The sequence below is a fragment of the Esox lucius genome, chromosome 4 (assembly GCF_011004845.1).
Source record: "Esox lucius isolate fEsoLuc1 chromosome 4, fEsoLuc1.pri, whole genome shotgun sequence".
Lineage (NCBI taxonomy): Eukaryota > Metazoa > Chordata > Actinopteri > Esociformes > Esocidae > Esox > Esox lucius.
In genome coordinates this window covers 32,991,561-33,009,724 of record NC_047572.1, presented here as the reverse complement: position 1 = coordinate 33,009,724, position 18,164 = coordinate 32,991,561, and the positions used below count along the sequence as shown (strand labels likewise).

Here is an 18,164-nt window from a genome sequence, read left to right as displayed (position 1 = left end):
TACACTTTGGCTCTTCTTTCTAGCTTGCTAGAAATACATCAATTCCCACAGCCAGTGTTTGTTTAATAAGAAGCAAGGTAGAAATCAGTAAAACAAATGTACATATTTGCCATCTTCGTCCTAATAAAACTGTCCAAATAAAATAAATACACACTTCAATACGTATTATAACGCGTTTCACCAGATATCATTGGCGGAAAGCTCCAGTTCAAACAGGCTGGTTAAATATCACCATGTATGATCACGTCCAAAAAAGTGTCCTTCATGATGACAAGTTAGCTAGCTAGCCATATCCTGTCAGTATACCCGGATGATGCCTAGAAAACCTTCCGAGAGAAGGGGCTAGCCTAAGAGCCTACACAGAGTAGTAGTCATTTAGAAAGAGGAAAAATGTTTGACACATTGTACATTTAATAAGGTATCTGCTTATAGGAGCATTGCTGAAAGACATCCGATGGGTCTATCAACCCAGGACAACCACGACTTTACCCAGATTTGAGTGTGATAGCTATAACACAGAGACCAATAACAGTGGTGTTACCATATGATATTTAATATTTTCCCAGGATGTAGCATGGGGAACTTGTTAAAAGATTTAATTAAAAATGATATGTACATGTGCATGATATGTACATGTCCTTGATTCCCCCTCTTGCTTCTCCAATCCCCAATTATTTTATATCCAATTGTACCTGCAACTCATCATTGCAGTAACTACCAAAAGGCTCTGGAGAATTGAAGATCACAGCATGCCTTCTTCCCAGGCATCCATGGGCAAGTTATTCGGCTTCTTTTGCACACTACCTATCTAAACAGGAAGTTGCGCAGAGCCATGGACCAGCGGTAACATTTCTGGCTCCCTGCCGGAGACCAGGGTTCAATACCTGTCTTTGCCTGTATCCCTCAGATTGATACTGTCAATAGGGGCCTTGCAAAAAAACTATATAACTGAAGGGAGTAACAGTAAAATAAATAAATAAATAGGAAGTAAATCAATGAATGTGAGAACATGCTGACTTGATTGACAGCTGGCGCCCAAACCAATATGTGGAAGGACATCCTTGGTGGTATTGCTGACCCCAGGCAATACTTGGCCGATGTTCTTTGACCTATGGTGCTCCTAACCACACATCAGCCCACTGCACAGTCAAGGCTCAAACCTAGACAGTGGTGGACAGCTTTGCAATACAAAATAGTGCCTTAGACAGTTGTGCCACCTGAGAACCTCTCATTAGATTTGATGTGAAGAAAAAACTTTTATTTAAATGTAAATTCCATAATTACTATAGTTTTCTCTTGAAAACCCTATTTGTCCATTTACCAAAAAACTAATAGTAAAACTGAGAACATCTAATATTACCTGGAGAGAGTGTGTTGTTATCGGAAAAAAACAAATCATGTTCATTAACTGCCTGTTACTGTGTTATTCCTGCCCTATCTCCTGTGTTCACCCATGTGGCTGTGACCCAGTCTGTTTCGCTGGAGGACAACAAGAAGGCTGACACAGAGAGAGAGAGAGAGAGAGAGAAGGAGAGAGAGGGAATGTCAGAGAGAGAGAGCTCCTGGGTTCTGGAATGTTCCTGGCTGTTTGGGCCTTGTGTCTCCATGTTGCCGGGCAGGTTCAGCTGGCGGGCCCACACTGTGCGGCAGAACTCCGGTCAACCCCTCAGAATTCCTCTGCCTGTGCAGGAAATTGAAATATGGTGCGGTGTTGGCATGCCAATGGTCATCCATCACTGGGCCGGCGCGGAGACTGGCCCAAAGTAGAGGCCCTCGGTACATCAGAGATGGGCTGCTGAGCCGGGGTTCAAAGGTAAACAGGAGAGACATGGGTTAAAGAAAGAGGATCCGCCTCTTCGCAGGGGGCCATTCCCAAAACAACCTCCATCACCCAGTCCTGCGATGGCCCTGCCCCTCTACGAGAGGCACCCCTCGTACCCCTCAAGCCTGTCCCATCCTCACCATCATCAGCAGCAACCTCCACCAGCCCCTCTGGATTGGTTTCTAGTAGCCGTCTCCACCCTGACGACTCTGAGCCCTTGGGTCTGTGTATGTAGATGTTTTTAAAGTAATATTTCCGCTCAGATGGCCGGAGTCACAAAGCATTGCTGCTCTAAAGGAGCCTACATTTAAATGTGTCCCTTTAAAAATAACTATATTGTGTAATTTTTTTAAACTTTACAAGGGGGAATATAGGACAGGGACTGAATATGGAACATCATCCGGCAATATAGAAAACACTTGGGTATGCAACAAGTTTCTCTTTTTCTCCAGGAACTCCCCTTCAGCTGCTGTTTTTATGTACCATGCAGTTCCTTGCTAAAACCCCACGGTTAAAAAACAAACATATTGCTGAAAAAAAAAGTAGGTGATGATGCTGCTTTACATGTTGCATAAGAGCCTCAACGTAAATGCGCACATCGTACCAGGAAATGAAAAGTTGACAGCGGATCTGCAAGGGATAGGATGGGAGTGCGTTGGGTGGTTATATAAAAGTAGAATGTGCTTGTGTCACCAACGGATGATATAGATTATATATCGGCAATCACTTAAAATGCTCACAACGCACACGACAAACGTTTCTCCCTTCGGTCGCTTATTTTCTGCTTGACCTTGTGAACTCGCGCCGCAGCAGTGGTCAAAGCCCAGCCATTCCTCATTTATTTGTATATGCCCGGGCAGGTTATGTATTACCCAGACAGGATGTGACATCACCGGGTCCAAACTAAAAATATGTCGCAGGACGGGATGTCTAGGATGTCCAGAACCCTGTCTGCTAGAAGATGCTGCCTCGCAGCGGGATCCAGACAAGTGATGCACGCCGATGGACGCAGAAGGGGACCACGCAGGCGAGACACACGGGAGGCTGAGTGAGTCGTGTGCTGACTGAGTGCTTTTTAAAAAACCGTGGTTATTTCATCCATGCACAAGTTCAGACGCGATGCCACACTTTCCCCCTCTGTCTGACTCCGCTGACGCAGTGAACGACCAGCCGTGGTGTGGATACAGAAGACGTACACGGATAACGCACTGTTTTTTTTTTTGCCACAGACTGGGCTGCAATGTAAACAGGGGAACAATTGCTGTTCTGTTACTTGATCGAAAGGGAACATTGTCGAGGTTCAGCTTGAATGGCAGGTGGAATCGGCAGAGAACAGAGGGGGGTAGACGAGACAGACCAGCGAGACCAGCTGAACAGTTAACTGTTCAGACTGTAGATGTGATTACGCGCGTTGGTGCGATATGCATTGTTTTTAAAACAGACATGTTTTCATATTGTTTTCTAGCCCTATGTTTGTCTAGTAACCCCTAGGAACTAGTATTAGGGAAACAAACCCGTTTCGGGATGCGCTGGTGCATCTTTTTCTTTTCTCCTCCTCTCCGCCGGACATCGTGGAGGCTCTGAGCACTAGTCTCTCGTGCGTCTAGACTCACTGTACTGCAGTCAGTCACGTGGTGTTTGTTATTGCCCGCGTTCCAGTGAGGTAGGCAACTGTATTGAGTGGGGGTGTTGTCTTGGCTATTTCATATCGCTCTACTCGGTTGTCTGGATGCTCCGCTGTGCACATTTCCCCCCTACATTATGGATACATCCATGAGTGTAAGATTTTTATAGGATAAGTTGATAAGAAGTGATACACATATCATATGGAATATCCTACATTTTCACCACATACATATTTCATTATTTCAAATCGAAAGGCCGAATATTTGCCAGCATTGACTAATTTACAACGATGTATCGTGTCCTATAGTGGTATCGCCATGTTTTCAATCCATAATATACACCTTTTAACCGTATATATGATTTACGTGTGATGTTGTAGAAATTGCATAAACTATCAATTTCCATAACTGTGCAATAATGCCTTAATTCTTGCATACAAATGTACAAATAGAAATAATGGTGGCATGATGTGTGTGCGTGCGCGCGTGTGCGTGCGTGCGTGTGTGCAGCGACTCATGGGATTAGGAGAGTGTATGACTCATGCTGCTATTGCCTGCCGGTCTGGAGCGATAGCCCTATTAATGATTTACCTAACGGGGCAGACGTACGAGAAACGTCTGAGCGGAGTCCCCACTCCGGTTTTCACTGGTAAAGAAGCAGGTTGGACGTTCTTTATCCCCGAAAACCGGATGTTTCCGGTTGCACTGCCGATGCCGCTGAGGTTGATAATTCATTGCTCGCGTGTAGACTGGGTGCTTAATCCCCAGGTCGACTATGGCAGCTCGCGGCTCAGTGTGCCTACGTAGCTAAGCCAATCCAAGCCAGGCTAGACCATCCGACTAAGTGCTGGCTGTGGTGGTGGTAGAAGTAGTGTCTAAGCGCCTAGCTTGGCCTTTAGGGCCAGGGAGCAGGGCCATATATTTAGCCTGCTGAAAGGGTTCGGGCGGGGGGTCTATTGGTGGCCTACAGATGCAGGAGGCAGGACAGCGTCAGGAGGAGGGGGATCGAAACCACAGATGGGGCAAAGAGGGCAGTGTCTCCGGCCTGGGAATCAGCTAGATGCCCTTTTAGTACATAACATGAAGTTTGAAGTTGAAAGGCTTAAGGTTACTCGTTGTGCTGGATTCTTCATTGAATTAAAGTACTGTATTGTTGCTATGCATTTTTTTCTTTCTCCCGGGCTGTTCCGCTTGAACTCCCTAATCCTGGTCACATCCATTACAAATCCTGCTGTCTTGACTGAGACTCCAGACAGGAGACGGCCTCTGCAACTTGGTTTCATTTAGCATTCCTCAGGGGTTTATGGGCAGGTGTTTAAAATTACTGGCAGGATATTTATTGGGAACTTTAAAGGCAATTTTTTTTAGCTTACCTCTCAATTAGGCAAACACACACACACACACACACACACACACTTATGCACACACACTTCATTTTTTTTACAGTCGCTTAATAACTTGCAAGGAGATATATTCCGTGTCCCTCTTAACTCTCTCTAGTCCCCTTGTTAGGCCAGGTCAGTGGAAGGCAGGAGGGGATCTCTGACCTGTAATTATGGGGGCTTAGCAGGACCAGCGGCTCTTGGTTTGCTCCAATCAGAGCGCTGCTTGGAGCCTGGGAGGCTGGGCGGTTTCTGCTGCCCTCCTCAGCCTGGCCTGATTGCTGGCAGCTGGGTGAGCCGTGTCAAGTGGCAGGTTGTGAAATGTGAAATCCCCTGATGAAGCGCAGAGCCCCTGAAAAGCCATGAAGCTCCTGTAATGAGGAAAGTGACGGTGTTTCTGTGCTTCTGGGCACGCAGGCAGCAGGGCCTTGTCGTGTGTGTGGATGTGTGTGTGTGTGGGCATCTGTGTGGGTGTGTGTTGGTTCATTATTGTTTGGGCGGGTACAGAGGTAGAGATAGTTGAGATTCACTGTAGGTGTCTGTAAGGGCGAGACAGAGGAAGGAAGTGAGTGTGTGAGTTGTTTTGTGTGTTTTGTTCCTGTTGGAGCATCAGGCTGATAGAATACTTGTCTGTTGAGCCAGACGGCTGCCTATGTGCTCTCAGAATCACTACAGTTAAGACATCTGTACAACTTCCTATGGACATTTGGCTGGGAGATCTGGGAAATTGAAACAATTGGAGGATTGTGACTTTTCACTAGCGCTTGAGAAAGACAGTTTAATTTGTTTTTATGCCCCAGTTTCTTTTCAATTTCCAAATGTGCAAGAAAAAAGGTCTGGCAATACAAGACCACTGCAAGAATATTATAAGTCTAATACAATTCCACTACAATGCTACTATAAGCCTACTATAAGCCTACTAAAAGACTACTACATGCTCATCTCCTGATCTTGTGCGTGTGGATGAGGAGAAGCAGAGAGAGTGGAAGTCAAAGTGTGTGCACACTTGACACCTCTAATCCTGGATTTGGAAACATCCACACATTTCCAACAATGTAAATCCACTAGTTTGTTCAGGGTGGCCACTGAGGTGCCACTTCAATCACCCTGATCCACCCTCCGAGTCCTGGAGACACTATTTAACATTGCCTTGTTCCTTTCCTTACTACATTCCCAGGTAAACCCTAATTTTAAATAGTGGAAATAATGGCGTAACTGGTAATACTGGCGGCGTTTAGCTGTAGAATGATTCCCGAGCTGCTGCGGCAATTAAACGCATTCCTGGTTTCGTGGAGGCCATCATTCCTGCTTCTTAATCACCACCTCTGCTTTTATAACCTCCCTTAGTCTTGGTGTGTGGCTGGAGAGAGGTAGCCACATCTGGGCATGGACCAGGAAACACGGGCCCACGTGAACTAGGCCTCCCAGAACTAATAGCTTCGGGTCAGTGGACTCGGTGGTGGGCAGAGTGTGGAGAGAGATGTGTTCTGCTGCGTTCTGTGGATGCGCATGAGCCGGGACGGGTTACGTTCCCCTGTGTGATTCTGCTGTGGGCATCCAGACAGACTGTGTCGGTATATTGTGGATGAATTTATGAACGTGTGTACCGAGCTGAGTCACAGCTACACGTCAGATGGAGTTCCTCCCTGAGGCTTCATCAGCAGCCTCGTTCCACGTTTACCCGTGATATATTATTGAAAATGTTTGGCCTAATGATATGCGATGTGTGTCATACAGAAACACACAAACAATTTACTGGGAATTGTGTGTCGTCTCCACGGCGATGGATGAGTGGACGGTAAAGAACCGGAGCTGTGGGTTAACAGTGACTTGTGATTGGACAGCTCCGTGCATCACTGCTCCTGACTCGTTCTCCGCTGACCGGGGGAAATCTGGCTGAGACGGGTGCTTGTGCGGATGTTTGTGTGAGCGGTAACAGGCTGTGGAGATCCCTGTATGTCCCAGGGAGGTGGACATAAACGGCCCTGGAAGGATGCAGCGTGGAGGAGACTGGGCTGTTAGGGGTTAACCTGTCTGACAGCTGTGTGCTCTTAGCCACTAAACAAACCTTACAGTCGGAGCAACGGGCAACACAGGCTATGAGATTGGGCTGCAGACCTCCGTTTTAACGTTAAAGAGTGGGGGTGGACTAGGGCTTTTGGGGGAATGGGGTAGAGAAACACCCCTCTGCCTGTTTACCCTGCTTCTGATGGCCCCCTGCCTGCAGCCAGGGCAATTATCAACCTGGAGGAATGTGGAACCTGTGTGTTAAATTCCCCCTGACCCCCCTGTGGAGACTTGGAGGATGGGGGGGTGGGTTGGCCAGGGAGGTGGCTGCAGGTAGACGCTCAGAAGAGGGGAAGGAATGGTGGCAGGACTGTCAGTGCTTCTCATACAGCAATCATGGCTAGAAGGGATTACAACCATGATGTATTTACAATGTGAACGGATCTCCTCCCTCTTTATTTGACTGCGAGACTCCTCCCAGGACACGCCTCCCACCCTGTGGACTGACAGAGCCAGGCTGTAGGATTGTGTATGACACCCAGACTAGAGGAGTGTAGACGACATGCTGTTTAGGTGCTTCAGTCTGCTAGGTGCCACACTGCCCGCTAGCTGCCACACTGCCTGCTAGCTGCCACACTGCCCGCTAGCTGCCACACTGCCTGCTAGCTGCCACACTGCCCCGTTAGCTGCCACACTGCCCACTAGCTGTCACACTGCCCCATTAGCTGCCACACTGCCCGCTAGCTGCCACACTGCTCGTTAGCTGCCACACTGCCCTGTTAGCTGCCACACTGCTCGTTAGCTGCCACCCTGCCCTGCTAGCTGCCACACTGCCCTGTTCGCTGCCACACTGCCCACTAGCTGTCACACTGCCCCATTAGCTGCCACTCTGCCCCGTTAGCTGCCACACTGCCCCGTTAGCTGCCACACTGCCCTGTTAGCTGCCACACTGCCCCGCTAGCTGCGACACTGCCTGCTAGCTGCCTCACTGCCCCGTTAGCTGCCACACTGTCCGCTAGCTGCCACACTGCCCACTAGCTGCCACACTGCCCGTTAGCTGCCTTACTGCCCGCTAGCTGCCACACTACCCCGTTAGCTGCCACACTGCCTACTAGCTGCCACACTGCCCGTTAGCTGCCACACTGCTGCGTTGGCTTACTCTCTCTTTTATATAAAGCTTGTCTTACACCAGTTGTTTTTTGCGTAAAAATTTAACGGCATACATTTTTGTCTAGCTATTTAAGTTTAGGTTGAACTTAGTTAATTTGCACAAACATGGGACCACTTTAAGGCCTTACCCATCTGCACTTTTAATGTGTTTGTTTGTGTCAAGCTGTTTTTAGTACACAAGTGTTAATCAAAACTTTACAAGTGTACCGCAAGGGCTGCTTGTTATTCACAGTGTGTGTGTGTGTGTGTGTAAGTGTCATGTGTATGTTTGTGTGTGATTCCATTGTGTTTCTCATGGTATATTACAGCCTCTGAAGGTGTTAGTCCAACAGAAGGTTCTGTGTTGTATTTCTTTGTCTGTGTGTGTCTGGTGCCTTCTAATCCATAATACTTTCCATACATCACTCACCCATGTTTACATCACTCGCCCATGTTAACATCACTCGTCCATGTTCACATCACGCGCCCATGTTCACATCACTCGCTCATGTTTACATCACTCGCCCATGTTTACATCACTCGTCCATGTTTACATCACTTGCCCATGTTTACATCACTCGTCCATGTTTACATCACTCGTCCATGTTTACATGCCCATGTTTACATCACTCGCCCATGTTTACATCACTTGTCCATGTTTACATCACTCGCCCATGTTTACATGCCCATGTTTACATCACTCGCCCATGTTCACATCACTCGCCCGTTTCCATCACTTGTCCATGTTTACATCACTCGTCCATGTTTACATCACTCGCCCATGTTTACATCACTCGTCCATGTTTACATCACTTGCCTATGTTTACATCACTCGCCCATGTTTACATGCCCATGTTTAAATCACTGGCTCATGTTTACATTACTTGCCCATGTTTTCATCACTCGCCCATGTTTAATGTAGAAAATTGTTGTTTGCTGACATTAGCATCATTTTATTTAATTTCCAGACACGTCCGCCAGAGTCCTGTGGACGTGTGCATCAAACTTGGCCTTCGATAGCAAACTAAAGGACTGGCAGAAACCTGTGGCGCATGTGAATTATCTTAATCTACCGACCAATCATTATCTTAATCTACCGACCAATCATTCCTAAGCTTTTTTGATTGGGTTTTAGTCAGTTCTAAGTATACTGAGTTAATTCCACCTACAGTCTTGGTCCCCCCCCCCCCACCAACACCCCAGATCGGCCTCTGTGCTCCACTATGCTGGGTCTTGAGCGTTCTGCTAAGCTGGGTCATGCATGAACTCGGGTGTAAGGGCAGCACTCCATGAAGGTGACAGACCACAGTGTCCCTTCAGTGTCATCAGACCAGCATCCCCTCCCTACCCACCTGAAACGGATCTCACGTGTCCCTGTCTCTCTGTGGCCTAGGTCGAGGGTAACCCTAGACACTGATCTAAGGTCAGATCCAGGTTTAGACCCTCACTTCAATGATTAAGATTAGTGTTAGATTGTAAAACTGACCCTAGATCTGTGTATGCAGGCTACTGCACGGTGTTGTCCCCCGGAGGCCCTCTGAATTCATTATTTATTTACAAGCAGGCAGCCGTCATCCACGTCTTCTGAGGACCCCGGTCTGGTGTCTGGGACCCTCCTGGATCCAGCCAAGCCCCTCCTTCCCCTGGCTCCACCTACATGAGTTGAACTTCACTGTTGTCATGGCGATGCACCCCTCCCCCACATTCTTAAGCCTCCTCCCACTGTAGTGGTTCCCTGTGCTCTTCCCAAACTGCACAGTAATGACTGTGGGCTGACTGGCTCTTCAGGATCATATAATATGCAGTTCACTATAGTTCAGGAGAGTACAGGAGCGTTTCTCAAACCCAGGTTCACGGACCGGTGCCAGTCCATGGTGGAATGTCTACTGGTTTGTGGCACATCTCCAACGGAAATGTCCCACTGATTACACTGGCGCTTCCATCACAGAACCAGAGTTAATGAAGCGAGTGAACTGCTATTCAGCTATTTAGCAGTTGTCATATACACAAAAAAGTTTGACAGCAATGCAATACATTACAGTACAGTTAGTTTACTACAGGAAACATATTATTTCCAAAGTTTCCATTAAAAGAATAGTATTTACTGTCTGTAAAACCAGGTCAGATTTTGTATTTGTGAATATTATTGCAGATCATAATTTATTAAATCTGTTTACACTCGAGTTTTCCGAACTAGTGGTCGCGACCCCATGTGGGGTCACCTAATTTGAAAATGGGGTCGAAGACTGAAAACACATTTGTGCTAGGTTCACGGAACGGGGTTACATGACTGTTATGTGACAGCTGCTAAATACTGTTGTGATAAATAGAGACGTTTCTATCTTCTTCCTACAAAAGGAGTTCTAACTTTTTCCAGATTTGTTGAACCTGAAAATATTATTACGCCATTCCTGAAAGACATGCTTCTCACAATGTCTTCCGTTTTCCTCAGAAACTGTAGGATAACAGACCAGCCCAAGCAGTAAGTCGGAGAAATCCTGTCATTAATCCTGTTTCTCCTACGCAGCAAAGCTATTACTGTGTGAGGATTTTCCTTGATGTCTGCCTGAACTTCCCAAAACCTTTCTGATTCTTTTCAAACACAATTCCAGCTGATTAGCTTTTTTTTACACAGTCAAAGCTATAATTTAATAAGTAGACATCAGTCATTTTATATGGGGCTCGCAATGTTTTCAGTGTTTGTTTTACATATCAAAAATCAAAATGGGTTCCCAGGCCAAGACATTTGGGGAATCCTGGTTTACATTATTATTGCTGTTTTATTTCCTTCTGCACCACCCGTAGGTTTAGAACAGCCCAGGTTGGAGTAACCACCATTAGCAAGGTTGCTGTTAAAGACGCTTTTCTGGTTCTAATTTACAGTTACCTCCTACTACCGATCCTTCACTGGGACATCTGACTTGACAACATTGACTTCTGCCTGTATGTGCATACGGAACACTCACAGACATAAAGCACTCATCCACACGACAACAGACACTCATCCACACAAAAACACATACTCATCCACACGACAACACACTCTCATCTACACAACAGAACGCACTCATCCACATGACAACAGACACTCATCCAAACAACAAAACACACTCATCCACAAAAAAACACCACTCATCCACACAAAAGCACAAATTAATCCACATGACAACACACACTCATTGACACAACAACACACACTCATCCACACAACACACACTCATTTGCACGACAGCACACACTCATCCACATGACAACAGACACTCATCCAAACAACAAAACACACTCATCCACACAACAACACACACTCATCCACACGACCACACACACTCACTGACACAGCAACACAAATTAATCCACGCAACACCACACACTCATCTGCACAATACACACTCATCAAAACATCAACACACACACACTCATTGACACAACAACACACACGCATCCACACAACACACACTCATCCAAACGACAGCACACTCATCCACACAACAGCACCCTCATCCACACGACAACAGACTCTCATCCAAACAACAACACACACTCATCCACACAACAACACACACTCATCCAAACAACAGCACACAGTCATCCACCCAACAACACACTCATCCACACAACACACACTCATCCGCACAGCTACACACTGTCACAAAAGGTTAGTGATTACTTAGACTGGTAGCATAACAGTAGTATTATGATAGTATCGTGGCAGTATCATGGTAGTAACATTGTAGTATCACGGTAGTATCATGCTAGAATGAGGGTAGTATCACAGTCGTATCATGGTTTTATAACGGTAGTATCATGGTAGTATCATGGTAGTATAACGGTCCCACCATGATAGTATAACAGTAGTATCCCGGTAGTATAACAGTAGTATCCCGGTAGTGTCACGGTAGTATTATGGTAGTATCACAGTAGTGTTATGGTAGTATCACAGCCATTTTAAAATCAGGTGAGAGAAATCCCTAAAGTCCATTTTATAGCTGTTACTTGGCCTAGCCATAGCATGGCCTAAACAAACTTCCACCCAAAGAAAATGAATTGCTCCTAGTAGGGTCTATCTAAAGTACTTCTGCATACAGTAATATAAATAGTAGCAGAATATTTACAGTATATTCATGCAATTCAGCAATAAATAAAACTGTTTTTTAAATTACCTGGATTACCTGGATACAGCATTAGCTGCAGCTAGCGCATGAGATATTACAGTGGAGGTTTAATAGTAAAATATACAATTTGAAAAAGTAATGTGATGTCATACCCATTGTCTCATATATTATAGCTTTCAGCCAATCAGCATTCACAATTCAGACCACCTGGTTGATAAAGTAGTGTATATTGTTACAACTGTTATGGTGGGTGTCCATCTGCTTTTTGGTTTTTGGCTAGATTTGCTCATCACTAGCCGCTTTTCTGGGCATCTACACTATTTGTTGTGTGTTTTGATGCCGGGAGTTCACGTTTACTAGCTCCTGTAACTAGCTAGTACAGCTACATAGTAGTAGTAGTAGTAGCAGTTGTTGTAGTAGTAGTATGATGACAATTTACACAGTAAGGATACTCGATACACGATTAGGTTAATGAAAATCAGAAGGTATCTATAGAAGATATAGCAGCAGCTTTAGCTATTACTAGTAATAGTGTTGTAGGAGCTGGTTTTGTAGCTAATGTTTCTTTATTTGATGGCGACGTAGCTTTATAACACCAAATGAAATGTATTCCCTTTTATTAGTAGTATTCCCAACCAATGATATGAATGATAAAATGTTCGTCCATTTTGCTACAGGAAAGATTGTATGGTAGGAACTATTGTAAAGGGAACCAGCAGAAAAGTGTACCAGACAGGCCTTTTCTGATTCGCTGTTGCCCACTGCCAGCATGTGTAATTTGTCTCACTTTTGCATTATATAGCCTGTGGCTATTTTTCAGCGCCTCATACGCTTGCTTCGCGCTGCTTGGTATCCCACATTGGCCTGCACACATAGTCACATGACTCAATAGAAAATTAATTGGAGGCGAAAATTTCGCTTAGCCACATTGCCTAGTGGTCACTGGCTCTTACACATGCTAAGGAGTAGCATTGTTCGGCCGTGTTATGTAACTATACATATTTATTACCGTGAAATAACTGTTTTCCTGTTAGGTGGGTCCCTCTCCTGCCTCCTTCTCCATCCCTCCCTCCTCCAACAGGCTCATGTGTGTCATCTCTCCGGTCCACTGCCCAGATACAAAGGGAACACCAGGCCCGGCCCAGTCTTTGTCCTGCTCTTAAATTTAACCACCAGCCATTGTAGGCTCAGTGAGGCATCACCGGTTTGTAAGGTCTGATGAAGTAAAGCGTCTGGGATCTGGACTCTTACGCCCCAATGTTGTGTCCGCCATTGTCAGAGGCAGCAGTTGTGTGCATTGTGAATGTAGGTCTATGTAATGGTTGATTGGTGCTGAACACTGGGGAGGGACTGAGGTGAGACTGGGGAGGGACCGGGGAGGAACTGGGGAGGGACAGAGGAGAGATTGGGGAGAGACTTGGGAGGGACTGGGGGGAGACTGGGGAGGGACTGGGGAGGAACTGGGGAGGAACTGGGGAGGGACAGAGGAGAGACAGAGGAGAGACTGGTGTGAGACTTGGGTGGGACTGGGGGGAGACTGAGGAGAGACTAGGGAGGGACTGGGGAGGAACTGGGGAGATATTTGGGAGGGACTGGGGGGAGACTGGGGAGGGACTGGGAGGGTCTGAGGAGGGACTGAGCAGAGACTGGGGAGGGACTGAGGAGTGACTGGGGAGGGACTGAGGAGAGACTGGGGAGGGACTGAGGAGAGACTGGGGAGAGACTGGGGAGAGACTTTGGAGAGACTGGGGAGAGACTGAGGAGAGACTGGGGAGGGACTGAGGAGAGACTGGGGAGGGACTGAGGAGAGACTGGGGAGAGACTGGGGAGAGACTTTGGAGAGACTGGGGAGGGACTGGGAGGGACTGAGGAGAGACTGGAGAGGGACTGAGGAGAGACAGAGGAGAGACTGGAGAGGGACAGTGAGGGGAGTTTTTTCTAGCCACTGAAATTCAACACTACTGTTGTTTGCTCCTTGGGGTTTAAGGCCGGGTGTCTCTGTAAAAGCACTTTGTGACAATTGCTGTTGTAAAAAGGGCTTTATAAATACATTTGATTTGATTTGATTTGACTAGGCATTGGTACCATTGAGGACTGTTTTAAGATGTAACCTCAGTGTCTGTAGCTCCTGTCTGCTGTCATTGGTTTTGATGAAGAAGGGTTGGATCAGATGTTCAGGCAGTGTTGCGATGAGTGACGTCATGTTGATCAGGGGTTTATGGGGGGGGGGGGGGGGGTGCCGACAGTCCCAGCAAAAAAAACTCTGTTTTGCCTTATTCTTTTTAATTACTGCCATTTGCATAATTTAGAAGTGTTATGAAGAACGATTATTTATTTTTTCCAATCACGCCTTGTTTTTCCCACCTTTCAAGTCATTCTTCAAAAGGTTCTCCCTGCCCTGACTTATAATGTCCCTAGCATCTCTGGGGTTGAGAGGGAACCAATGGGACGAGGATGTACACATCAACTTCATTAAGCCGAGCACAACAAACACATGGCCAGGGAGAAAAGGACAAAGGGGGCGGTCCTTGGGGGGCCATGGCCCTTGTCTAAAGCGGTTAGGGGCCCCTTGTAGGCGTCCAGGTCTCCAGAGGCTGCTGGGGTAATTACTGGCCCCGGCTGCACGTGTGGAAGTGTGTCCAAGTCTAACTGGCTGGTTGTACTGGCTGGCTGGCTGATTGGGACAGGCTGGATGGCTTGTTTGTACTGGCTGATTGGTTGGTGCTGGTTGGATGGCTTGCTGGCTTGCTGACTGGCTGGTTGGCTCACTGGTTTGTTGGCTGGTTGGTTGGCTGGTTTGCAGACTAGCTGGTTGGCTGGCTAATGCTGGCTGTTCTTTCTGCACCACGCCGGTGGACTGAAGTGGAGAGAGCTGTCCTGTAACACGCTATGCACCCCCCCCTCCACCGACCTCACCTCTGTCCCTGAGCAGGGAGGGGGGGGGGGGCTTGTGCAGAGAACCTCAGCCATCTTTGACATGTCTACTGGGGCCTGTCAGGACAAAGGCCCATTTCCTGCTCCTCCATGTGGAAAATATCTGGGAGAGGAGGAAGAGGGGAGGAGACAATTAGTGGGATCTGCTAATCACCAGGGCAACACTCATTTAATTGACATGTGAAATGTTTTTAATCTAACAAGTCGATAGCCAGTATGACAATGGACTGGCAGTCAGTGGTGAAAGACTAGGGGTCTTTGTGCCGGGGTTTAGTATCATTATGCATTTAACCCTTTTGGACAAAATAACTGGGCTGCCTTTAAACAAGGAGCGGCACATGTTCTGCCTTGGTAACAGAGTTGTTTGTGTGTGTTTGAATGTGCTTGCCCCACACCCCCACCCAACATCAGTGAAAACCAGCTATTTTTCATTGTATGACCACAATAAAGATGACCCTGATAATTCCAGGCAGAAATGGAGTATTCCAGCAACAAACAAAAAAACACAAATGGGGGTAGAACTGTGAAAAATAGTAAGCCCCTTTTGCTTTGACAAAAATCAATAAGTGTTTAGGGTTATCAAAAAGCACCTCCAATTGTTAAGCTTCAATCATGGAGTAGTGGCTTACAGCCAATCCATTACAATACTTTCATGTACCACTCATTCATTCAAATTGAGCAGGTCTTATACATAGTCAGTATACAAAGCAGCCCAGCTAGTAATGCTGGAATGATAACACAGACAAAGCATTTCATCAATGATGTCACTCTATAATTAATAACCATAGTTACATATGAATGCATAATAAATGTAATCATAGGTGGCTATAATAACACATAAAAATGACTAGAATAAAGATATCAGGAAGACAGAAAAGCAGTTATAATTAGTCTTCTGTAGGAGCTCTGGGGGCTTATTTTGCCACTGGTATGTATGTAAACAATAGTGATGTTATACTGCATATGGAGAGACCCTCTATTACTTTTGAAATAAATACAACTGATACAGTGTATTTGGTTACTATTTCAGACCGTCTCATTTCTTTACCTCCTGGTTGGATTTGGACTCTTCGCCTGGCTGCTTCACCTGGATGTATGAGTGCCCCCCCCACCCGCCTGTCCCCAGGTCGGTGTCTATGTGTGTGTTGTTTTTTAGACCAGTAATCCCCCATCTGTCCCTATAACAATGAAACCAACGTTGTCTGAGCCGCTATAACTTAGAACCTAGAGTCTCCAATCGAAGTAGAACATAACCAATTCTCTGCATTAGAGGGTCTAGGGCTGCATTTCTAGTCTCTTCTCTTGGTGATCCGGGCCAAGAGATGCTTGTGAGCTGAGACTGATTCATTGGCTAGCTGCTTCTCTTCTCCGATCATGCTCACTCTGTCTTTTTCTCTTTCTCTCTCACACACACACACACACACACACACACACAGAAACACACCCTGGCATAGTAACCGGCTGTCTCTCCCCGGGCTTCCCTAGCGTGCTGCTGAGCCTTGGTCTACTACCCGAAATTCGCCTAGACGTGTGTGTCTATATGCACAGGCGAGTGAACACACCCGCCTGCCAAGCATGCCACGCCCAGGCCAGACAGACGGACGGGCTCCCGCCCAATCACAACTGGATCAGCCTTAAACATGTGTATGGCAATGTCTGGTGGAACCGAATTGGTCCCCTTAAGGGATAGGCCAGAGAGGGCTGTGATTGGATAGAGGGTAGCGTGCAGGATTCGCTAGGCTGTCTGGCGTGGCCTCCCTGAGAGCTGCCCGACTGCTCTGCAGATTGGATGGGGTTATACAGCTTATGAGCTATGCTGAGTCTTGCTGTGTGTGTGTCTCTGCACGGCTCGTCTGTGAGAGATAACACAATCCGCTATGAACAACACTGTCTCTCATCCCTGAAGGTATCGCAGAATGCATTTGTCTGGCCCCGGACAAATCGTTAAATATTAATGGCAGATCTGAGTTGGCGTCACAAATCAATTCCTCATCACATTAGATGGATGTAACTGTTAATTTGACCAATGTGACTGTTCATTTGATGGATGTAATTGTTCATTTGATGGATGTGACTGTTCTTTAGATGGATGTAACTGTTCATTAGATGGATGTGACTGTTCATTAGATGGATGTGACTGTTCATTAGATGGATGTGACTGTTCTTTCGATGGATGCGACTGTTCATTATGTCGATATGACTGTTAATTGGATTGATGTGACTGTTCATTAGATGGATGTGACTGTTCATTAGATGGATGTGACTGTTCATTAGATGGATGTGACTATTCTTTCGATGGATGCGACTGTACATTAGATGGATGTGACTGTTCATTAGATGGATGTGACTGTTCATTATGTCGATATGACTGTTAATTGGATTGATGTGACTGTTCATTAGATGGATGTGACTGTTGATTTGACTGATGTGACTGTTCATTAGACAGATGTGACTGTTCATTAGACAGATGTGACTTTACATTAGACGGATGTGATTGTTTAATGGATTCATAGCTGCAAGCTAAAAAAGCTTCAAAGGGGTCGATCATGTGTTTCCCTTTAACACACTAGCTAACAGTTGTTATTGAAGACTTCCAGTCATTGTCCTAACACTTGTTAGCATAAGCTTAAGATACCACTTCTTCCTTCATTGACAAAATCCTAAACTATCCCTTTAAATATCCTTCCGCTGTTTAATTATTTTGACGATGATGACTCTGATAACCATGGAGTGTGTGTGTGTGTCTGTGGGTGTGTGTGTGTGTGCACACTTACCTATGTGTTTACTGTTGGCTTTTGTCCTCGCATATTTGCGCCCCCCCAACTCTTATCTCGGCCTCTCCCCTCGGTTGCTCTCCCCTGACAGCAGACGGCCGGTCGACTGAGTTAGAATGCTGCTGGAGCTGAAAGTGGCGGCTGCTGTCCTCCCTGACTGAGTCACGGGTAATCACAGCCACGGCACTGTAACACCGCTGTGATTAGAGCTGTCACCGCCGTCCGCTGTAATTGATGCAAATGCGCGGCCGGGCCATCGCCAGAGAGGGCTTACCCCAAACGCAACACACACAGCCCACACTACAGCTCACTTACCGCTCCAGGCACGACACTCCATGACACACATACGCACAGAGGCT

At 46.4% G+C, this 18,164-nt stretch overlaps 2 long non-coding RNA genes across 2 annotated transcripts in view; one reads left to right on the top strand and one right to left on the bottom strand.

Annotated features, from left to right (window-relative positions):
• Positions 1–1,309: 1,309 nt before the first annotated feature.
• Positions 1,310–3,730, bottom strand: LOC109615731. The gene is made up of 3 exons (XR_002196711.2): positions 3,337–3,730; positions 1,963–2,045; positions 1,310–1,792 (listed from the first exon to the last, which is right to left on the bottom strand). It is a non-coding gene; the product is annotated as an uncharacterized LOC109615731 (long non-coding RNA).
• The window catches only part of LOC105028606, a 104,816-nt gene continuing 89,365 nt past the window's right edge, over positions 2,714–18,164 (top strand). The window contains exons 1-2 of the long non-coding RNA XR_829404.4: positions 2,714–2,870; positions 16,062–16,157. This is a non-coding gene — a long non-coding RNA (uncharacterized LOC105028606). The remainder of the gene's footprint in view (positions 2,871–16,061; positions 16,158–18,164) is intronic.